Source organism: Vipera berus (assembly GCF_964194415.1).
Source record: "Vipera berus genome assembly, chromosome: 2".
Lineage (NCBI taxonomy): Eukaryota > Metazoa > Chordata > Lepidosauria > Squamata > Viperidae > Vipera > Vipera berus.
Window position 1 is genome coordinate 47,078,365 of NC_138203.1, and position 25,235 is coordinate 47,103,599.

The following is a 25,235-nucleotide window of genomic DNA, read 5'->3' on the forward strand; positions in this document are numbered from 1 at the left end:
TTATTTATTTATTTATTTTATTGGATTTGTATACCGCCCTATTCCCGTAGGACTCAGGGCGGTTTACAGGGCAGTTAAAACCATGAATACAAAAAATTAAAAACAATTAAAACAATTAAATTAAATTCAAGCCCCAAGAGTAAATCTAAAACCCAGTAGCATGGTACATTTCCAAAATGCTCCTGTAGCAGCAAAAGGCATAGCCCTCTTGAAGGTCTTCCTTCACCTCCTCAATCACCCTATATTCTTGTTCCTTATGTACAACTTCCTTTATTCACTCCACATACATTCTCTCCTCCGAATACAAGTCTCGACTTCCACCCCCTGCCACCTGAAAAACTTTCATTCTTAAGCAGACTAAATTTGAGCTGCAAATATCTAGACATGTCTATTGTCTTCCTTGTTTGTTTATTTCTTTATCAAATTTATTTGTGGTTCATGAGCTTAACCTCCAGCCTGTGTGGTTATGCTACTCCTCCAAAGATAACAGTTGAATTGGGAGTGGCCATAGAAGAGAAAGTGATAGCAGCAGTATTACAGCAACTTCCCTTCCTTGATCCTTCAGTGCTACTATCCTTTCAGTTCCTCTGTTTTACCAGGCTCCTACTGGGTCTGAGTATTTGAGCTGAAAACAGTCAGCAAGCCAGAGTTGATAGTTAGTCTGCCTTGCTATAATGGAATGTATGAATGACTCTGGGGAATGAGGGGAAGAGACACTATTTAGGAAACAAACAAGGGTGGCAGGAGCCCATAATCACTTAACAGTCAGAAAAACAAACTTAGGAAAGATGTGCCCTAATGAATCAAGTATTAAAAGTAGAGACGGGAAGTTTGTTCCTTCAGAGTTTTAACCATTCAATCATATCTGACTTTTGATAACTTTATAGGCAAATTCTCTCCATGCTACCCTGTTAAGCACAGCTTCTTTCAGTTGTTGGATATTCATCTTTGTATCAATTTTGATGTTATCAAGCCATCATATTCTTTGCTTGCTCCTTTTTCTTGTTCCACTAACCAATCCTAGCATCATTGATAGGTAAATATAACATCTTACCATTGTCATGTTTCTTGTCTAGTTTACATGGCAGGGCTGACCTCTGACCATATTTATATCACTAGTATTAATCTACCATAAAATTAAAATTAAAGGGTAGTGTCAATGCTGCAAACATTGACATATTTTTGCACTGACAATATAAGAGACAGCCTGTTACCTTAAATTGCTTTGCTTTGGGGGGAAACAGCCGGATGTTGTGGGAAGATTAGAAAAGCCCGCATACAGAATAGGAAGTGAAACCTCATATGTAAAACTAATTGGATAATGTGATTTATGATGTGTAGATAAGGGCAGGGATTGTGTTATGTATATATGTATACAGGGGATGTTACACAGAGATAGCCACTGACACCACCAGGTGGGAGGGTGCCCTGTCAGGATTGGCAGGGCAGTCCTTGGTGGGAAATCCAGACAATGGGATTGGTTCCAAGTATACCTGGCTAGGTATATAAGAGGGGCAGTTGCCCCTTTGTTTGCCAAGTCTGTGCTTCATCAATAAAGAATGTTATGCTGAACCCTGTTGTTCTGCGTCGTCCATCTTGGCCATGCGGTCCAGAACTCACAACTTAACAGTGGCGACGAGGATGGGATGCTGTTTCAATCAGAGCTGAAGTCACTCGGAAGCGGGAAAGGCAGAAAAAAATTTCTGAGACCTTCCTAACGAAGCAGCATTCAAGGACCGGTGCAATATGGCTAAATTCGGAGTGACCAGTGAATTTTGCTTCAACATCGACAAACCAGAATGATGAGAAGCGCATCTGGGATGAGTCGAAGGGTTCCTAATGATCAACAAGATCACAGAGCATAAGATGAAAGCGGCAGCACTTTTGTGCCTAAGCGGTCAGGACGTGTGTGATGTGGCCGTAGGTCTGTGCTCACCAACACCCGTTACAAACGTCTCTTATGCTGACTTAAAAAAGAAGTTGGAGGAGCATTTCATGCCGGCCAGAGCTCTAATCTATTGGTGGCACCAATTCATCCAGCGCAGCCAGCAACCGGGTGAGTCGACCTCGCAATTCATCTCGGCACTGAGACAGGCTGCTCGTCAGTGTAAATTTCCTGATCTTGAAGACAGGATCAGGGATCGAGTGGTGTTTGGACTGAGAGACCAGCAATGCTGACAAAAGATCCTTGCAAAGCCGCCAATGAATCTGCGGGAGGTTTTAGACAAGGTGATGGCTCATGAAGCAGCCAATGACTCCAGCAAGTACACACATTGAAATAGCAGCAGCTCAGGAGCAACCATACATCACGAGTGTGCTTCGAGCAGCGGAAGCGGCGACCTGGATGGAGAGGAAGAGGTAGATGTGGTACAGCATAGACCCGGGAAGCATCCACTGTGGTGGGACAACGACGGAGGCCAGCGGAGACAAGCAGCAGCCAACAAAAGCACAGCATGCAGCTGCAGCTGCAAGGAACCGAGGGGAGCCACCTCATCCAACCAGAAATGTGCCAGCTGTGGGGGAAACCATCCGTGAGCGACCTGCTGGTTCAGATCCATGAAGTGTCATTCCTGCAGCAAGATGGGGCACATTGCAGCCATCTGCTGGAATCGAAGCAGAGACAGCCTGAACGAATTACAAGCTATGGCATCAGAGCTTGAAGGTACTGTTCTCCCTCGGCTCAAACCCTGGCACAATGCCTCAATCCCTGAAAAGAGCAGACGGACCGTGTCTCACACAGAAGTCCATCAGCTGCTCAAACCAAAAATAACAATACAGGTCCATCTGCAAGGGGTACCTTGCATGATGGAGCTGGACTCCGGCTCTGCAGTCTCAATAATCTCCTATGAGACATTTAAAAGAATTTGCGATCGGAGTAGGCAGAGGGTTCCCTTAAAGCACACCAGCCAACAGCTGTCAGATTTTCAGCACACCCCAATTAAAATCAGGGGAAAAGCCACCGTGCGTGTGGGGTTTAAGGACTTCCAGGGTCCCTTAGATATCTTGGTGACCAATGGGCGGATAACTAGTTTAGTAGGGCTAGATTGGTTTGATGTGCTGGGCATTTGGTTGGGGGGTAGTGACAAATGTCTTGAATCTGTTTGTAATGAATTTGCAGACATATTCGATGACAGGCTGGGAAAGTACACGGGCCCTCCCATTAAATTCAAACTAAACCTGAACGTTCCACCACTTCGAATCAAGCCCCAAAGAGTCCCATTCGCTCTCAAACATAAGATTGAAAGCAAACTGGACAAACTGGTGGAACAGGGAGTGTGAGAACCGGTGGACGGGGGAGACTGGGAAACTCCAATTGTGACACCGTTAAAGGCAAATGGAGAAATTAGAATATGTGCTGATTATAAGGCTATGGTAAACCGAGCCTTAAATCCACACACTTACCCAGTTCCGTCGGTCTGGCAAGTCCTCACTGCTGTCCAAGGTAGCGCTCTCTTTGCAAAACTTGATTTGGCGCAAGTGTATCAGCAGCTGTCAGTTTCTAAGGAAGTGGCTGACGCTCAAACAATAGTGTCACATAGAGGAGCTTTCCGAGTTAACCGGTTACAGTTCGGTATGTCAGTAGCTCCTGGGATTTTTCAAGAAGTGATGGAAAGGACTCTGAAGGGCATTCCTGGTGTATGTCCCTATTTTGACGATGTTTTCATTGCTGGGGAGTCTGAAGAGATCTTGGCTGACAGGATGCAAGCAGTTTTAAGCAGAGTTTGTGCTGCTGGGCTTAAACTTAAAAAAAGTAAGTGCAGCATTGGGGTGGCATCCACTGAGTTCTTAGGGTTCAGGATTGATGCCAAAGGTATTCATCCCACTGACTCTAAGGTAAAAGCAATTAAGTTGGCTCCAACCCCAACAAATAAGGCTGAATTGCAAGCTTTTCTGTGGTTACTTAACTTCTATCACACGTTTTTGCCTCACAAAGCAGCAATTGCAGAACTCTTACAGACTGCTTGATAAGAAAACCCCATGGAAATGGACTGAGGTCCATGAACAGAGCATTAGAAATCTCAAACAACTTTTATCCAGTGACTCAACAATCACACATTTTATAGAAAATAAGCCTATCTGCATCACATGTGATGCTTCCCCTTATGGGGTGGGTGCTGTATTAAGTCATATAGAGGAAAATGGGGAGCAAAGGCCATTGCATACTACTCCTGAACTCTGTCAAAAGCAGAAAGGAACTATGCACAAATTGACAAGGAAGCACTGGAAATTGTGTCAGGAGTAAAAAAAAATTCCATGATTACCTGTATGGCAGGGAGTTCACCATTTTTACTGATCACAAACCATTGTTGGGGTCATTCACAACTGACAAACAAACACAAATTCTTTCCCCAAGAATGCTTAGGTGGTCCATTTTTCTATCCTCCTATGCTTGCAAACTAGTCCATAAACTGGGAAAGGACATGGGCCATGCAGATGCATTAAGCAGATTGCCAATGATGAGCAATGACCCTGATCCAGCACCAGCGGAGCAGATCCTACTCATCCAAGATCTTCCAGATTGCCCTCCACAGGTGAAGGATATTGCTGCTGGCACCACAGCAGACAAGGTACTGAGCAGGTCATCACATGGATAGCATCTGGGTGGCAGGACAGGAGCCCAGGTCCGGAATTCCAGGCATATTTTGTGAGGAGGCACGAGTTGTCTTCTCATAAAGGATGTCTGTTGTGGGGTAGTAGAGTTATTATTCCAGAGAAATTGAGGGAAAGGGTCTTACAATTGTTACATGAGGGGCATCCTGGCATAGTAAGGATGAAGGCACTAGCCAGGAGCTACTTATGGTGGCCTGGCCTTGACAAAACCATAGAGGAGCAGGTAGCGGGGTGCTACATGTGTCAGAGGTCAAGGCCAGAACAGCCACAGGCTCCCATTCATAAATGGGAAGCAACTCACACCCCATGGTCTAGGTTACACATCGATTACGCTGGGCCCTTTCAGGGACAATTGTTCCTAGTAGTAGTGGACAGTCACTCTAAATGGCTAGAAGTAGTTCCAGTCGATAGCATGAGTACTAAAAAGACAATTCAGGTGCTCCGTGGTCTTTTTGCCACTCATGGGTTGCCTGATGTCTTGGTCTCTGATAATGGTGCACAATTCACATCTGCTGATTTCCAGGCATTTACCAGAGCCAACTTGATTAGGCACGTCACATCAGTGCCTTTCTACCCATCAACTAACGGTTTGGCAAAACGAATGGTGAGGACAACCAAGGACGCATTGAGGCGCATCATCAGTGGAGATTGGCATCACCGGTTAGCTCAGTTTATTTTGGCACAACATACCACACCATGCACAGCTATGGGCAAGAGCCCTGCTGAGTTGCGTTGGGGGAGGCAACTCATTACTAAGTTGGACAGACTACACCCAGACAGAGTGGCAGCTCAACAGGAGCAACCAGACACCATCAGAGAACTTCACATTGGTGAAAAGGTTTGGGACCAGAACTATGGTCGAGGGCATACCTGGATTCAGGGGGTGGTAGTAGACAAAACGGGGCCTGTATCATACATTGTAGAGGTGGAGGAGGGTTGCGAGGTGAGAAGACATATTGATCAGTTGAGGAAAAGACAACCCGAAAAGCCACATAGTGTGATTCCAGAGCAACAGCTGACTGGAAATCAGAACCCAGTTGGTATCCCAATTGATGACTACAATGCAGACCCAGTTGCTCTTGCTGACCCGGGTGACCAGAATGCAGGGAAGTCAGTGAAACAGTCAGCAAGGATCCATAGGCCACTGGCGTATCTCAAGAACTATGTAAGGTCTTGAGGCTAGGGTTATTATGTGCTAAATCAAACTCCACTCTGCAAGGTTTTTTGTCCATTAGTTGTTTATTGTTTCCATTATTATTTGTTTTTTCTATGTATGGGGGAAGGGGTGTTATGTATATATGTATATAGGGGATGTTACACAGAGATAGCCACTGACACCACCAGGTGGCAAGGTGCCCTGTCAGGATTGGCAGGGCAGTCCTTGGCGGGAAATCTGGACAATGGGATTGGTTCCAAGTATACCTGGCTAGGTATATGCTTTGGCTAAGAAGCAGGCGAGACAGCAAGTTGAACGATTTAACTTTTATTTCGAACCAGGCGAACAACAGAAGAACATGACTCCTATTTATACTGGCAGCTGTCAACAGGTTAGCCAATCAGGGCTGAGCCGGGTTTCGCGCCGTTCGTATCCGCCAATCGGAGCCGGCTGATTTTGACAGCTCGGAGCTGTCAGTGGTAGCGCGTGCAGAACTGTCAGTCGGTTGCGCCTGCGTAGTTCTGTTCGGCAGCTTATGACAGCTGTCAAAAGCTGCCGCGGTTTTTACCTCAGCCCTGTTAATCTCTATTATAATGTGAACACATAACAATAATATGTGAATACATAACACCCCTTACCCCTCCCTCTGATTGAGTTGATTTTTCCCCAACTGTTTCTTTTTTGGGTTTCCCCATTCGAAGTCTTTTAAGTAGGCGGGGGGTCTTTTTATTCTTTCGGAGCGCCGGGGGTTGTCTCCGCTGGTTGTTCCCTTTCCCCAGGCGTATCGAAGACTGGCTCCGGGGGCATGGGCCATGGCTCCGTCGTTTCAGCGTCGTTTGGATCGGGGTCTTGAAGTGGTACATTCTGATCGGGGGGGTTTTGGCGTGAAAGTGTTTGCGGCGGGGTTTCTGCCTGCATTTCGTCGTTCCCCCTTTCCCCTATATTTTGCGGGCTGCGACGCCGGAGTTGGTCGATGTGTCTGCGGATGTGGGAATTGTGTCCTGTGTCTATGATGTATGATAGGGGACCAGTTTGTTCAATGACAACCCCCTGTGTCCATTTGTTGCCCCCCCCCCCGTAGTTTCTTGCACAGACAGCTTGCCCTGTGCAGAGAGTCCTGTGCTGTAGGGGCAGTTCTGGGTCTGGAGGGGCTCTGTCAGGGTGTAGACGGTCCAGTCTGGTAGTTAGTCTTTTGCCCCAGCGAAGCTCCGCTGGAGACTTCCCTGTGGTTGTGCATGGGGTGGTGTGCTGTGATAAGAGGAATTGAGCAAGTCTGCGGTGCCAGTTGCCGGAGATGATTTTCCGCAGTGCCTCTTTTGTAGATTTCACCATCACCTCTGCCAAGCCGTTCGTGGATGGGTGGAATGGAGCCGTGGTGGTGTGCCTAATAGAGTTCGCCGTTGTGAAACTCTGGAATTCGTAGGAAGTAAATTGGGGGCCGTTATCGGAGACTATTACATCTGGAAGCCCATGTGTTGCGAACAACCCCCTTAAAACTTGTATTGTGGCTGCTGAAGTCGTGCTAGTCACTGGTGCCACCTCCAGCCATCTCGAATAGCTATCCACGACTATTAGGAATGATTGTCCCTGGAATGGACCTGCATAGTCTATGTGGATACGTGACCAGGGTGTCTTTGTAGTTTCCCATCTGTGTATGGGAGCCTGGGGCTGGGCGGCTCTGACAAGTTGGCAGGGATAGCAGCCGGCTACATGCGTTTCAATTTGCTTGTCTAATCCTGGCCACCAGACATAGCTCCTGGCCAGAGCCTTTATTTTGACGGTCCCGGGGTGGCCTTCGTGGAGGCTCTCTAACACCTTGAGTCTGTGTTTGTCAGGTATGATTACCCTGCTGCCCCATAATAAACACCCCTGATGGGTGGATAATTCCTTTTGCTTTAAAATATAAGGTTGGAATTCTGGGTCTGGGGGTGTGCATTGCCAGCCAGACGTGACATAGCCTAAGACTCTGCCTAATATTTTGTCTGCAGCAGTGGCTGCAGAGATGTCTTTAACAGATAATGGGCATTCAGGCAGGTCAGAGATAGCCAGTATCTTCCCAGCTGGTGCTGGGTCTGGGTCGACTGTGGGTTGGGGCAGTCTGCTAAGACCGTCAGCATGGCCCATGGATTTCCCTGGCTTGTATTCTAAGTTGTATGAATAAGCTGACAGAAAAGTAGACCATCTCAGGATGCGGGGAGATAATATTTGTGGCGTTAGTTTGTTTACTGTAAAGAGTCCTAATAGGGGCTTATGGTCCGTAAAAATGGTAAAGGGTCGGCCGTATAGGTAGTCATGAAACTTTTTTACGCTAGCCACTATAGCTAAAGCCTCTTTGTCAATCTGAGCATAGTTACGCTCAGGTTTTGACAACGTTCTGGAATAGAAGGCTACAGGGGTTTGCGTTCCTTCCTTAGTTAAGTGGCTTAGGACCGCTCCGATGCCGTAGGGGGAGGCATCACAAGCCAGACATAAGGGCAGCTGTTCGTTGAACAGGGCTACCGTTGCATTGCTAGTGAGTAAGTTTTTTAGTAGATTAAAACTTTTATCATGCTCAGATGACCAGTTCCAGGGTTTGCCTTTATCTAGTAGCCTGTGTAGGGGTTCAGCGATGGAGGCTTTATGAGGCAGGAAGGTATGATAAAAATTAACTAACCCTAGGAAGGCTTGTAGTTCCTGTTTATTTTTTGGGGTTGGTGCTGTTTTAATGGCTTTAATTTTAGTTTCAGTGGGGTGAATTCCCTTAGCATCAATTTTAAATCCTAAAAACTCTGTTGATGGCACCCCGATGGAGCATTTGTCTCGTTTCAATTTGAGGCCAGCCTCCCTGAATCTAAGGAGCACCTTTGTTAATTTGTCAGCTAAGTCTTTTTCTGATTCCCCTGCAATTAGGATGTCGTCGAAATATGGACAGACCCCGGGGATCCCTTTAAGTGTTTTTTCCATGATTTCTTGGAAGATCCCCGGGGCTGCAGAGATGCCGAATTGAAGGCGGTTAATTTTAAATGCTCCTTTGTGGGTGACGATTGTCTGAGCTAAGGCGGTGTCAGGGGTGACAGGCAGCTGTAAATACGCCTGCGCCAAGTCTAACTTGGCAAAAATGGCGCCTGACTTAATGGCCGCGAGGATGTCTTTGACAGCCGGGACCGGGTAGGCATGGGCATTTAATGCGCGGTTGAGTGTCGCTTTATAATCGGCACATAATCTTATTTGGCCATTTGGCTTAATTGGGGTCACTATGGGTGTCTCCCACTCTGCCCCTTCTACGGGTTCTAGGACTCCTAAGTTAGTTAATCAGTCTAGTTCAGTTTCTATTTTTTTCTCTCAAGGCGAAGGGAACTCTTCTTGCCTTGATTCTGACAGGCATTACATTAGGGTTTAGTTTTAGTGATACAGGCGGTCCTGTGTACTTCCCTAGCGAGCTGTCAAAAACGTCCACGAATTGAAGGCAGACAGATTCTAAGTTTGACAGCTGAATGGCGTTGACGCCTGTCAACGCTATTCCTAGCGCCTCAAACCAGTCTAGTCCTAGCAGGCTGATCCTGTTTTCCTGGGTCACTAGTATAGAGAGGGATCCTTTAAATTGTTTGAACTCCACGGGGACGGAAGCCTTTCCCCGGAGTTTAATGGGTGTTTTCTGAAAATCAGCTAGGCGGAGTTTGGTGGGTCGAAGGGCGGGCCGTTTTCTACTGCGGTTACAAATGTCCCTGTAAGTTTGCCACGAAATGAGTGAGACAGAGGACCCAGAGTCCACTTCCATCTCACAGGGAATTCCATGAATCCGAACGTCCACCTTGACTTTGGGCTTAAGAGTGCTGTGGACTGTGTATTTTCCCACCCTCCCCCTCACATTTAGCACTAGGGGTTTGGAATTGTGCCTGGCCCTGGGTGTGTGTTGGTTCATACCTGCGGGCGTCACCTCCAGTTCATGCAGATTTTCTCGGCTCCGGCTGCGGCACACGGCTTTGAGGTGACCTGTCTTTCCGCACCCGTGGCATTTGGCACTGCGGAACCGGCACGTTGTTCTCGGGTGGCTTCCGCCGCAGCTGGCACACTTAGCCCTGTTTGGCTGGAAGTTAGCGCCCCTCTGGTTGTTGGCAGGCCCCCCCTTGTAGTTGCGTTGCAGCCTGAGCTTTTCGAACCGCCGCTGTACCGCATCGATGTCCATGGAGACGTCGTCATCTTCTGGACCGCTGAAACCACCGTCCTCCTGGTGCACGGACCCACTGGGCCCGCTGTCAGGTGAACGTCGGTTGTCACCGTGGCTGTCCTCATAGGCGATGACTTCCCTCGCCACATCAGCCATTGTCAGTTCGGGCTTGGCGATCAGCTTCCTTCTCAGCCGCTCATCTTTGAGCCCTATGACGATTTGGTCCCGGATTCGGTCTTCTAAGTCCGGGAACCGACACCGCCGTGCGGCGTGTCTGACCCGGGTTATGAAGTCATTTGCGGGCTCGTCAGGAAGCTGTAGTCTTCGGGCGAAATTTACCCTCCAGAAGAGTTCTGACTTGGTGGGCATGAAGTATTTACTCAGCCCCTCGGTGAGATCAGCGTAGGAGATGGTGGCAATTGGTTCTGGACTGAAGATTCCCACAGCGGCATCATAGACAGCGGGCCCGCTGAGCCAGAGGAGGGCGGCTGCCTTCGCCCGGTCATCCGTAATCTTCTTTACCACCAGGTATCCTTCTACCTGGCCCAGATGAGATTCCCAGCATTCTGGGTGGCGGGTGTTGAACTCTCGAATGTGGCCATGGTTCGTCATGCTGTCTGTAAGCCGTGGGTGCAGCTGCTTGCGTTATATGGGAGTTAAGCTCCCGAGTGACTTCCGCGAGTGACTAGCTCGGGCTAAGGGAAAAAATCTCTTCTCCCCTTAGGTAGTGACTTCAGCTTAGGCAAGCAGGCATCCCATCCTCGTCGCCAGTGCTTTGGCTAAGAAGCAGGCGAGACAGCAAGTTGAACGATTTAACTTTTATTTCGAACCAGGCGAACAACAGAAGAACATGACTCCTATTTATACTGGCAGCTGTCAACAGGTTAGCCAATCAGGGCTGAGCCGGGTTTCGCGCCGTTCGTATCCACCAATCGGAGCCGGCTGATTTTGACAGCTCGGAGCTGTCAGTGGTAGCGCGTGCAGAACTGTCAGTTGGTTGCGCCTGCGTAGTTCTGTTCGGCAGCTTTTGACAGCTGTCAAAAGCTGCCGCAGTTTTTACCTCAGCCCTGTTAATCTCTATTATAATGTGAACACATAACAATAATATGTGAATACATAACAGTATATAAGAGGGGCAGTTGCCCCTTTGTTTGCCAAGTCTGTGCTTCATCAATAAAGAATGTTATGCTGAACCCTGTTGTCCTGCATCGTCCATCTTGGCCATGTGGTCCAGAACTCACAACTTAACAGATTGTATGTGTTATAATGGGTTTGGGGGGAGGAAATCTCAGATTCTGGCATCCCTCCATGAGTGCCTATGTTTTGTTTCATTATTAAGACTCTTTAGATAAACAATGCTTGCATTTTGTTTGAACTGTCTCATTTATCGGAACCATGACAGGTAGTCTACTACCATTGATGAATGCATTTGTGAAAAAAGTTGCATCAGCTCTGATTCAGATAGTAGTTAGGCTTCTTACAACTGTTGTTTTGTCTCTAATGTCATAATAAATGTATACTAAAAATTGTAAAAAAAAAAAGGCCATATTCTTTTTGTTTAAAAAATGTTATTTGTAAGGTGTAAATCTCTTATATCATAGGTCCCCAACATTTTGGGCACCAGGGATTGGTTCCATGGGGAAAGGATTTTCCACGGAATTGACAGTGCATGGTTTTTGTGCTACCTGCATCCCATGCTTGTTTGTGCGGACTGGTTACTGGCATGCTGCGGCTTGGTAGCGGTCCACAGACTGGGGGTTGGGGACCCCTGTCTTATATGATTCTTATTCATTAATTTAAGCAGGGAAAGGATTTAAATAAAAGTGTTCTCTAGGCTAGCTCTAAATAGCCATAAGAATGCTTGCTGTAATTCAAATGTTTTCTATTTTTATTATTTATTTTGCTTATATGCATTGCAGTCTTAGAAATTAGGATGAAATTTTTTCATGCTCTGTATGCAATACCATTTGATTGTCTAATAAACCAGAGGTAGATTATTATTTCTGATCACAATTTGATAATGACAAGTAGGTAGGTAGATAGATAGATAGATAGATAGATAGATAGATAGATAGATAGATAGATAGATAGGGAGGGATAGACAGACATTGCTGCTCTGATTACCTAACATGCCCTATATGACATTCTTTCTACTTATCTGAAGAAGACGAAATTTCTGCTTCCACATTCTATACTCCTATTTTCACATTTCTAATTTACATTCTTGCTCTCATTCAGTGGGTAGGACATCTAATTACTATTTCTATGCAGACATTTCAGGTTAATGAGCTCAAATTTTTAGCTGCATAGTCTTCTAATTTTAAATCTAATTGATAGCTTCAATGTCTTTACACCTTATCAGATGATTTAGAGAGAACATGCTGGTCTATAATTGGCAAATAGAGTAATAAAATAGTATATTTTAAAGTATCAATAGTACAAAGTAATATTGGAAAACAAACAAAAATATGTCAAGGTTTTGGCTAGCCCAAACATGTTTTCCTTTCTTCTGAAAATTTTTAGAATTTTGGAATTTTACTGAGCATTTAGCATCAGTTATGATTTATCTTTTTCCTCATAATACAAAAACTAAACAGATCCATCCACAGAAGAGGATATTTCAGGTCTCTTGGAAAAGCCAAAATTTTATACAAAACCAAAAATTATTGAACAATTTTTCATTTTTCATAATGACTAACAAATTAAAATTCTTTAGTTAATATTAATTAACTAATTAAAACTAAACGTCTAACCTGAGTGTCACTGTGTAGTTAGAATGAAGAAAGGAGTTCTACATCTATCAAAATAAAATTATTTCCCCATAATACTGAGAAACCAGCATATTTGAAGTCTATATAATATTAAAACTTTCCTTCTGTTTGTTTATTTTAAACATTCAATTAACCCAAACGGTGCCTTATAGCACAAAACATTTTGAATTAGTATTTAATTTTAATTAACCAACTTAAAGAATCAAAATCCTGCACCCATTACTCTTGGGGGATTGAAATTTCAAGGATGTTTATATCAGTATTCATAAAGTTTTAGCCACTGCAGTGTCACTACAGTTAGTAATGATGGTCATGTGATTGTGATTTCCAATTACATTCCCAGAAACCCATAGGTTGAATGGGGTTATATATCCCATGATATATCTCTGCCCTTTTTCCCACTCACTCCTGTACACAATTGACAGGGTGGTGTTCTGTTCCAGCCTACAACCGGCCCTTGCCGAACAGGAGGCAAGGCCAAATGAACAAGTGACAATTGGCTTCTTTGGAATTGAGACCAAACTTTGCAAAGCTCTTAATGGCAGTGAGTGATGAAGAAAGGACAAAAAAGAGATGTTTATGCCAGTTAGCAAGGGTAAGGCTGGCTAGTGGATTCTGGTAGTCAATGGGTGAGCCCTCTTCCTTCCTAGAGAGAGAGAGACGATCTTTGGAGGCACACAAGGATGCTGAGTGGGAACAGTTTTCCTCACAATCTATGTCTTCCTTTGCTCCCCCACCTCCCAGAAAAATGGCAAGCAGTTCCATGAATCAGAGGAGGAGGAGGAGGAGGAGACTTCATTGTATCTCTGCTGAGGGTCTCAAAGGATGAGAATCAGCACCAGCCCATATCATATGTGAAAAGAAGAATGACCCATTGGGTCATGGCATGTTTAGTAGAAGCTATTAATATAATAAAGATCTATGGACAGTAAAACCTATTATTATTATTATTATTATTATTATTATTATTATTATTATTATTATTATTATTATTATTATTATTATTATTATTATTATTATTATTATTATCTGTGTGATTATCTGCCACATCTATTCACTATGAATCATTCATGTATTATGGAATATAATATATATCTGTCATATAAATATTGACAAATCTGAAGTATCTGAGCAAAATTTCAGTAGGTGCTTCAGCTACTCATCTATTGCCACTTGAGAAATAGCACTATTATATACGAGCATAATGCTGTTCACAGAGACCTTAATTTTATACTGTATCTAACCATACTTCTTAAATGTATATGCTATAGCACATCTTTTTCATTGCTAATACTAAGTGTATTATTTCAATATTCCTCAGAAACCAGCATAATATTTAGGAGACAATTACTTATTTTGGGTGCAATTAGTACACAACTTCTATAGCCAATCCTAAGTGGTTAAAGCAATCAGAAACAGCTCATCTGATTTTCTTCTGACTAAAATTGACCTCCATGCTAAGCTTATCTATTCAAGGTGGAATTGATAAAGGAAGGGATGAATTAGGATTATTTTTGGAGTCCAATCATAAAAGTGTGTTGGAAGATGCTCTCTTCTTGGCTCAACTTGAGATGGCCTGAAGGAGCACATACCTGCACTACTGAGTTCTAGTCTAACATAATAATAATAATGAGAATGAGACTAATTAATAAGTAGAATGGCTTGTCTTCAGAAATGGTGGGTGCTCCATCACTAGAGGTTTTTCAAGAAGAGGTTGGACAGCCATTTGTCTGAAATAGTATAAGGCAGACATGTCAAACTTGTGACGTTATGTGACATCATGCGACATATCAGACCTTTTTTCCCATTGCCGGCAATGGGGTGGGTGCGGGTTCCTGGTGACACGTCTGGCCCGCAGGCCGGCAGTTTGACACCTGAGCAGGAGGTTGGACTTCAGGACCTCCAAGGTCCCTTCCAACTCTGTTATTCTGCTATAATTCAGTTTTCTGCAGGAGTCATGGTTTATACAGATGCCAGACACCCATGCACTGAATGCACAAACTAAAAATCATGGACTAAGTTGCATGAACATTCAGGCTGCAAAGCAGGACATTGTCCTTCAACTTCATGTAACAAGATTTCTTCCCTATGAATGTGGGAGTAGCTTACAAGGAAAGAAATTAAAGTAACCTTTGATGATCTGACCAGTCATCTTCTTGGTATTTCCAACATAATTTATTTAGTGTAAACCGAATCATAGGAAAATAAGCCTTCGATATGAATTCAGAAATTTGTAATAATCTGTTGTAATATCCTTGAGAGACAAGTGGGGAAAAATGTGCAGCCAAGCAATGGTTAGATAAGAGATATCTCAGTCCTCCAAAGGACTAGGGGTATGATAAGCACTTCAGAAGGAGCCCTCTCTTCTGTGGAAAGTAAAGGCAAGGGAGAGATTTGTTTTCAGACTTGTACAGTAACCTTACAATACAGGTAGTGTTACTACTCATCTTATTGATTTCTTGTCTGGACTAACTTGATAGCTGACAGTTTTGGTTCACTATAGGCAAGATTTTTGTAGCTTTCAATAAACTCTGACCCTTTTGGTTTTCCCTGTATTCCCTGCAGATATAGCTGCTTTGACCTGCACAAACATTTCTTCTTTTTCTTCTTCAAGGAATCGTGTAGCAAGAGAGGAAAGGAATCTACATCTGACACATAGGTTTATTATTTGAACATAGCTATTTGAACATGCTCATGAATTATTTTAACAAATCTAGCAAGCATTACAAGATAAGAAATTCTATCCATATACAGGTAGTTCTTGACTTATAACAGGTCATTTAGTGACTGTTCAAAGTACAACAGCACTGAAAAAGTAACATGACCATTTTTCACACTTATGACCATTGTAGCATCCATATGGTCACATGATAAAAATTGGCAACTGACTCATATTCATGACGGTAGCAGTGTCCCGGGGTCATTTGATCGTCTTCTGTGATCTTCTGACAAGCAAAGTCAATGGGGAAGCCAGACTCACTTAAAAAAATGTGTTACCAACTTAACAACTGCAATGATTCACTTAACAACTGTGGCAAGAAAGGTTGCAAAATCAGGCAAAACTCACTTAACAAATGTCTCACTTAGCAACAGAAAGGTTGGCTCAGTTGTGGCGGTAAGTCGAGGACTACCTGCAAGCTACTATAAGAGTATCATATTGTAATTGATCTTCCTAGGCTTTAGAAATGGCTAGAGTTCACAGGGCACATATTTGCCTTCAGGTAACTAATGTTTTTACTGACTTTTGTCCAATTTTGAAGTGACTTGGTCTGTTCTGATCATAAAGAAAATGATATATAATGAAGCTCCCCCTTCAAAGTAATTGTATTGAACTACACAGATTCCAACTACACTATGGAATGTGCCACCCCAAGTGTGCTATATGTATGTGCCACAAGTTAAGAGCTAATGCATATATTCTGGCTTTTATTTCTTAGTTTATAAATGCTGTTCACACAATGAGGTTATAGAAACACAGTAGTACTTTTTTGCATTTTTGAAGAATCAAAATATAATTCAACTTGACATATGTATGGCTGCTTTATTTGCAATAGTACCAAATATATCTTTCATTTTTGTTTGGCATGAAAAGGCATGAAGCCTAAAATTATTCAGGTGAGGAATTGAAATACTTCATATTGACTCCAGACTTCCCTAGAAAATTGAAAGGATGATGAAAAAATAAATAGCAGTTTACAGAGACTATGATGTTTCAAATCTTGAAATCCGTTCTAAAAGAGGAATTTCACCTCATATCCACTTCAAAGTGATACTTTGAGTAATAGCATATCTTGTTTGTACCTAAAAGATAAATCTCCTTTTCAGAAAAGATTTATCAATTATATCTTTCAAGAAATCCAAGTGGATGACAACTCACACTCATAAAATCATGCTAGGTCTCTGCAACTCTATGCAAAAATTGATTCTGTACTGTGGAAACATTACATTTTGCAAAACTGTAGGGGCTTGCAACTGAACAGTTTTTAGACAAGTAATTTTGAAACAAAATGCTTGATGTGAGTGGCTAAAGGAAATTGTGCAGCTTAATTGTGATTTTAAATAATCTTTATCTCTACCTTGACTTGTTTGCACAATCTGATCTTTATTTTTGGAATAAAAGTAATAAGTATCAGCCTCGTCCTCACTAAAGAAGCCTTCCCTTTGTAGTCACAATCTGGCAACTTCTACATATTTCAATAGTGCCTGATTTTTCACAAATTCCATTAGTACACCATTGATTGCTCATTTTTGGCACTCAAAACAATTTAACATAGTCTCTTTCATGCAGAGAATAACATATTCATATTATTTGATTTTTGATGAAACCAAATGACCCTTTAAATTTGCAATAGGGTTCTTTAATTTTGCATGAGTTTCTTCGCTGCTGTTCATTTAATTTTCTGTTTCCATTAACCATCTGCAAGCATTTGACTCTATGACAATTATTCAGCTGTGCTACATCATGACTGACATATTTTATAAACGTTTAAAGAAAAAGAGAGCCAGGGAAAGGAGAAGGGAAAAATTAGCAAAACAAAAAAAGTCACGGTTCAGAACCGTGTATTTTCCATACAGCTGAGATGTATGAATAGTAATTTTTGGTCGCATTGAAAATCTAGCTTAATTGCATTTTGTCTTCTTTTCCGATAAGCACTTCACAATGCTGATGATTGCTGAAGCTAAAAGCTGTTCACTGTGAGAAGTGAACGTTTTCCCACACTGCTGCCCAGGATAGTTTTCTTTGCATGATGGCCAAATTGATCACTTCTATTCAGTCTATTTAAAGCTTTAAACCATGAAGGGATCCTATGGTAGAATCTTCTTATCTGCCTGCATTCCCAAATCTCTTCTCTTTTGACCTTTATATCATATCAAAGAGAGAAATAATGCACATTCTTTTGGTAATCTGCATTAGAACATGATGAGTTGGACAGACTTAGAGAAGATGCATTATATCAAATGCAAAGATAACTGATTTGGCCTCCTTTCTACATCATAGGAGTAATTCAGAAGAGATAATAATTCAGAAGAGATGTTTATGCTATCTTGATTAATGCAAACGATGCAGAAATAATCTTATTAGCAGCTAATTTTAAGGTGATCTTATTTTTCTATTAATAAAAATAAGATTAATGATCAATCTAGTCAATCATTGTTTTTACATCTGACAGACCCACATCCAGGCTTCCTATAGATCAATACTTGCCTCACCGATCCACTTCCTCTGTGGACGAAGGAGCGGCTTCATTCTGCAGCTGAGAATGCCTGGTCTGCATTTTGCAGTCAGGCCCTTCTGGAAAGCTTGTGCAGCCAAGAATCAAGCTATGGATTCAATCCATAATTTGGTTCTCAGCTGCACAGGTCTTCTGGAAAGGCCTCTTCTGTGAAATGCAGGTCCGAGCTCCATTCTCATCTGCAGAATGAAGCTGCTTCTTCAGCTGCAGAAGAAGTGGGCTGGTTGGGCAGGGCTGTCAGTGCCGCTGCCATGAGATGGGTGGAAAAGACCCCCCCTGAAAATAAGACCTGGTATTCTTTTTGATAAAACAAAATAACATAAGACTGGGTCTTATTTTCTGAGAAACAAGATAGCCTTGCTTTGTTTGCAACCACTACTCCTAGTAAAATAACCTGTCACTTCAATCAAATGGAGTTGAGGGTCATTCTTTCCTAGGGATCTAGCTGGAGCCTGATAGATACAATCATTTTATAATGCTGATAAGCATATAATATGCTACATTTCAAAAGCTTAAATTAAATGCATAATTATATTCTATCACCAATCTTTAAAAATCAAATATTTCCTCACATAAGTCGGCATAAATATAAACATGATTACATAAATTATATGTAGCAGGTGTCTTAGTGCATAAGAATGCAAACTTCTTCAAGGGAAGCAGCTTCTTAAGGGTTCACCTTTATTTTCTTGTTGGATTGAAATATTTTGGCTATACATTGATTTCACATGAACTACATACACATCTGGCTTTAATATCCAATTCTTGCCCAATAGCTTTCAGTGATAAGACACAAATGGAATAGATTAGGAAGAAAATAAGGAAAGGGCTTCTTTTTTAAAGGAAACATTAGATTTGAAAGATAACTGAAGTGTTACAACCTTATGAGTCCAAGAAAATCCATAGATTTTTGGTTAACACTCATGGTTTGTTTTTCTTCTCTGGAACACCTGGAAGAGTTGACACAGGGCCACAGAAGACTCCAGATACAGTGCACACTACTGCTGTTGAAATTGTGGCTAATGTCACAATTGTGGCTTCCCGAAGGACTCAGGGCGGTTTACAGGGTATTTAAAACAAGAAATACAAAAGTTAAAAACAATTTAAAAAATTACATCAATCCCTGAAAAAAGTAAAAACCCCAATTAAATTAAAATTAAAATTCTCAGCCTGGGCCAGAGAGCTCGAAGAGCCAGGTCTTCAGGTCCCGGCAGAATGAACGGAGGTCGGGGGCAGTCCTGAGCTCCATGGGGAGCTGGTTCCAGAGGGCAGGCGCACCCACTGAGAAGGGCCTCCCCCTGGGTGTTATCCGCCGGCAATCTTTTACCGGTGGCACCCTGAGAAGACCCTCCCTACTGTCTCTGTGTAGATATACAGTATTTTTGATGGCAGGTGAAAAGAAATGGATCATGGATCCCACTTGATAAAAAGTTTCCACGAAAGAGACCGAAAACAAGATGGATCAACAAATTTGCAAGTATTGCTGGCCCAATTGGCAAAAGAAAGTTCAAGACTGTATAGATTGGAAACAAGCAGAAGAGGCCTTCATCCTGCAGTGGATAGATAATGTCTAAAATGATGATGATGATGAGATATTGTATTTTATACTACTATTTCTTTAAAAAAACACAAGTTTTATTAATTTTCTAATTTTACATCCAAAATATTTATGAAGCAATGTGGTGATTGGATAATCAAAAGTCCAGTAAAAAATCTTTTTGTACATAGGTCAGGATAGATAAAAAAAATCCCTCTGCAATTCCCTTAATCATATCAAAATCAAATTAATACATTTCTGGTTGTGACAGAGTCAATTAGAACAATTATCAACACATTTTCACAGATACTTATCCATGTCCTGTTTTTAAGTTTTATCTTATTTCAATACAGTGCTCCAAATTAGCCTATGGTATCTAAGAAACTTAATTTTCAGGTAACCCACATTTCCGCTGTTTCATTATATAGTAGTTATCATATCTGAAATACATACATTGCCCATTTAAGTGCATTCTTGTTATATTTCAAAAACATATTCTATCTATCATCTTTGTAATTATCAATAATTAGCAAGGTATCTTTTGTTGTGTCATTCCAAGTTCTATAATATAATTCAAAGTTATGCTCTAGTAGCTAATTTTCATTCCCTTAAAAATCTAGGTCCTAAATATAAAATCAGTTTATATTTTTAACAGTTTCCCTTAGCCCATTAAAAGCAATTTTAAGCTTTATTATTACAAATCCCAACATTAAAAAAAATCCCATTTTTTAAATCTAACTCTAGGGGGGGGGGGGTTTGTGCCAGGCAGGCTTCCATATCATTGCCTTTAACTTCTCAAATGTGTCTCCCTTTCTTCCTACACACGTTGTTTGAATCCAGCAGGGAGACCATCCAGTTGTCAATTTTTCAAAGAGAGTGACTCCTTTATAGTCATTGTTGTTGTAATAAATCAGGTCTCCATGTTTGGCATAGTATAGTTGTCATTAATTTAGTCTGGTCTTCTTCTTCTTTCAGTCCCATCTGGCTTAGGTAAGAGATCATGTCCAGTGTTATAGTTTTTGTTTGTTTGGTTAGATTCTTAATGTACTGTATTTGAAGGCCTTTGGCATACTCCATCTTAGTATTGCTTTCTTCAGCTTCTGTTGTTTGTTGAATTATAGATTTTATAGTTGAAATCTAAGTTTGGGCATTAAGGCTCTTAGTAAATTGTACTTGTTGCTCTTTAAAGTCCCCTATTTTGTTGTTGTTTTCCTCCTCTTCTGTTAGTTTTTGTATTGTCAGTTCATCAATTGAAGTCAGAGTCTCATTTAGTGGGTTTATGCTGTCTGATTTGTCTTTAAGTCTGGCTTTCATTTGTTCAGTCATTGCCAAAATTGTATCAAGTATAGGTTTATAGTCAAGTGGTGGAATATAATCCTCCATTTCTTTGATGTTTACAGATATGTCTTTAGTGGAGGCTATTTTAATAAGAGTCAGTGTATGTCCACCTCCACTATTCCTAAAGGTTGTTTTCGATGCCAGGTGTTCCCAATTCTTATCTTTAGAGATAATGTCAAGGACACATCTGTTACAGTCAGATCTCACAATAAAAAAAAAGGTTTACTTGCTATACCAGGTTTCACCACAAGATGTCCTCAATAACATGTAGAATCTTTTTCCAGACTAATATGAGGTTTTTATCTAATTAGTCCATTTTTAGCAATAAATAGGATAGAAAGTCCCCACAAAGATAAAAACGTTTTAGTAGCCCAAAAATTCCAGAGGTACAAATAGGGTTGTTTAGTTATTTAGCTTAGTCATTTGGTTTCTTTTGAGGCTTTAAGGTTTTAGTTCCCCAAGTAAGCAGTCACCAATTTTTCAAGAGAGGGGGAGAAGATTTTCAAGAGTCCCACAGGGAAGTAATTAGGGAAGTAAGAAAGGTAAGGTCTCACCCAAATCCTCCAGTTTGCTTTGTTGTGCTTGATGGTGATTTTGGCTTTTGGCAGGGAGCGGCTTAGTGATTGGCCATGTTGATGGCTGATCTCTTCTTCTTTGGGCCAGAGGAGCTGCTCTGGATCAAACTGAGGGCTGCCACCCTTCCGCGATCACAAGGAGAGCCTCCAGGGTGACTTTTGACCCTTTTCAGGGTCCTCCAAGGAAGATAGATCGGACAGCGAGGAGAGGTTTCTTCTCACATGTCCACTGGTGCTGCGTGCGCAGACTGGAAGCCTACTATTTCAAACTTATCTGAATTTCTAATTTTAATCTCTTTTCTCCTTGTTGCATAAATGTAGCATGAGCAATATCTTCATCATACTTTGATTTAATATTATCTTTTGACTAAACTATCTTAATTATTCTTATGTGGTCAATCTAGATTTGGATATTTTAGATATTTGAATATCTATTCTCTTGTGCTGGATAAAGACTGTAATAAAGTTCAGTAAGATTTTTATATATATACAATCAGATCACTGTGAGCATTTTCATCTAATATTGCTCAATTCCATTTTGTTCATTCTTGTAGGTCTAAGAGATACGGAAAAATGAATAATCTGATCTTAATCACTTGAAAATTGCACCCTTTCATTATCATCATAAATATTCTAGCCATTAACTATCCACTGCAGAATGAAGGCCTCTTCTGCATGTTTCCAACCAATCTGGTCTTGAGCTTTCATTTGCTAGTTGGACCTGCCATACTTGCTGATGCCGTTGATCCATCTTGTTTTAGGTCTCTTGTGTGGATGTTTTTTTATGAGAAATCTATATTTACACATAAAGAAAAGTAAGATAACCGTGACAAATGTTGGGAGAAAATAAGTTGAGTTCTCTTTATAATCTTATTTGCTGCTCCAAAACTTATTCTATCAACACATTTTCAGGTTGCATATGATCTGAATCCTCTTTTTTGCAGATGCTAAGATACCCTTCAATTATACTATTGAATTATTGAATATTGTTGGAGTATTTGATAAAAACTCATGACCAAGTATTGTAAATGTACAAGAATTTGCTACATAGTAAAAATAAACAGAATTGTAACTTCATCTTGAAAAGCGATAGCCGTTTTTCTGTTTTCAAAATTACCCTCTCTTAGGTGCATAGGACTGTTTTCCTAATATTATAATATGATGTTGTTTTGATGCAACAAAATGAGAAAATGACAAATAAATATTTTGAATTACCTTTACTGGACATTTTATCAGTATAATGGCACAAACCATTACAATATATTGACAGTTTATGGATGTTTTCCTGACGCTGCAGGCAAAATAGTGGCAAAAGTGTATAGTACTACAGTTTAATCTCTTATAAAGCCACTAAGGGGGCAAAACAAATCAATTTTGAAGGGAAATCACATTTGCTGCAGCTGTCACTGAAGAAATAGTTTTATATTCTACTATTCATTATTTTTGTCCTACTTGAAGCTATTTCAATAATGATAAAAATAGTAAGACAAACAATAATGGAATTGAAATGACAAATGTCCAAACCATCAGGTTAAAATATTGTGTGATTTCTGCATACACAGGCTCATAACAAACTGTGGTTAAAAAGAAGAAAGTGTACATAATAAATGTGGCAATAACAGGAGACAGTACAATAGAAGACAAAGAATTAGATAGATCACAAAGTATCAAGAGCTGAATAATTTCCAGTTATCAGTTACAAAAGGCCACATGGCTTGGATCCACAGATTTACTGTTCCAATATATTATGGCATTCAATGTTCCTGACAAGAACTTGATGTGTATGAAGGACGATGCCAGGTAAAAAACAGACAACTTTGATTTCATCTTGTGTATAGCTTACATCCTGTAATACTATCTTTAACACCATCAAACAACAACATCTGTCTATCCAAGCTCCTTGGAAGGACTTATTAGGTGGATAAAAATGCCAAATTCCCTCTAAACCTCTGGCTGACTATGCAACAAACCATAAATAATAATATTTACTCAACAGTTTATGTTCTAGGAATCTTAAAATCCATAATTGCTTTAATTTGGAACCAACCATACAGTACCTCATTCCTTTTCAGAAAAATAACTATTTTTGGATTTTGAAAGTTAAATGAAAGTATCATTGAAATATCTTACTGAAAAGAAAGTGTTTCATGTTATAAAGTGACTGCAACTGCAGCAAACTATAAAAATCTAACAAAGCTGGAAAGTATAGCTTTTCTCCCTTGATGGAATAGAATAATTATAATTCTTTTGTCTTTGCTCACAAAAGGGTTAAACTTTTTTTTAAAAATGAAACTTATAAATTACCTAAATTTTGCGTATTGTTAAAACCTGCAGAAAGGATTTTTTTGTAATCCAAGTGCAAAGTTTTGATGAAATAAAACATTGCAGAAATATCTTTTTTTCCTTAAAAAAGTGTAAGGGGAAGATTAAGGGCTGTTCAATAAACCTAGTAAAATTCCAAGTTATATATTACTGAAAGATATAATTAAATTAGTTATTTACCAAAATGGACCAAACAATCTGTTTTTGGTTCATGTAATTATACTGCTCAAAAAAATAAAGGGAACACTTAAACAACACAATGTACTGTATTTAATAGTAGGATGTCTTATCTTGTGTTCCTTTTATTTTTTTGAGCAGTATATATTGTTTAGTGTACACATTGATCAGTTTGTTCCATTCTTTCCTCAGACTAGTTCAACGTGTTATAGATTCTCCAAAATTCGTCTCCTCTGCTTAAACTACTCACATTTCTCCTGCTCTGTTAGTTGAGGTATCCAATTTTTAGTAGCCCATAGTGGGCTTTGTGTAGCTTGTCAAGGCATTTACTCTAAAAGGGGACAAGTTGGGCAGGGTGACATGATTGTTTTGGGTGTTTTTTTGGGGGGGGAGTAAAATAGATGTCTTAAACTGCTGTGATTGAGCAGCCATTTTGTCTCTTAAAAACTTTAAAAGCTTTCAGAGAATTAATGTAGCTTTGATTGTTTTGGCAGACTAAGTTATTTTAATAGTTTTGGAGCACTAACATAGAGCTATTGTCTTTCAGAATGTGTCTTTTTTGGTAGGATTCAGTATAAACAATGATGTTGATCCAATTTATTTTCAATTGCAGCTTGATTTCTAGGGAAATATATTTTCTGTCAAAAAAAATCTAATATCTGCTTCCCTTCTCTATAGAAAAATGAATGGAAGTCCCTAGAAATCTGACAGAGAACCAGCAATTCCATTCAATTGTCACTGATAAGTTCTGTTCTTAAATGTCACTTTTCCACTTCTGTTCCTCCCTCCAATCTTGCCTGCCTTCAGTCCCAGTTGCTTTATCAAATGACAGTTGTTTTGATCTTAAAAATGAGATAGCAAAAAAAAAAAACAGGTGAAGAAAGACAAATGATAAAAGTTACTGTCATTTTTCTCTTGGTTAAACGTGCTTGAGCGCTACAATTTCACATGCATTTACAGTATGCACATAATTATTTATTTGAGTAGTAACCCACTTTTCTGTTGAGGGCAGCTCATCACATTTAAAAACAAAAACCAAAATATAAATAGTTAAACATATAGAATGAAAACAATAACATAGATGCTGAAATCAGCCAAAAGTTATAATCTTGGCAAAAGTGTTTTTTTCCAGATTTTATAAATGCTGAGAGAGAGTGTGGTCAAATAAAACTCTGGAGGGCATTAAATTTGGACCATTCATGAATGCCTGACAGTGGGGCGTCTTTAAGAGAGCTTAAAGAACCAGATTCATTTATAACAGGAAAGCTACTCCAGGCAGGCCCTCTGCTATTTACAGTTGGACTCAAAGGACAGTAGCAATTCCTAAAATCATGTTTTGCAATATAGGTATCATATGTGATCTCTCT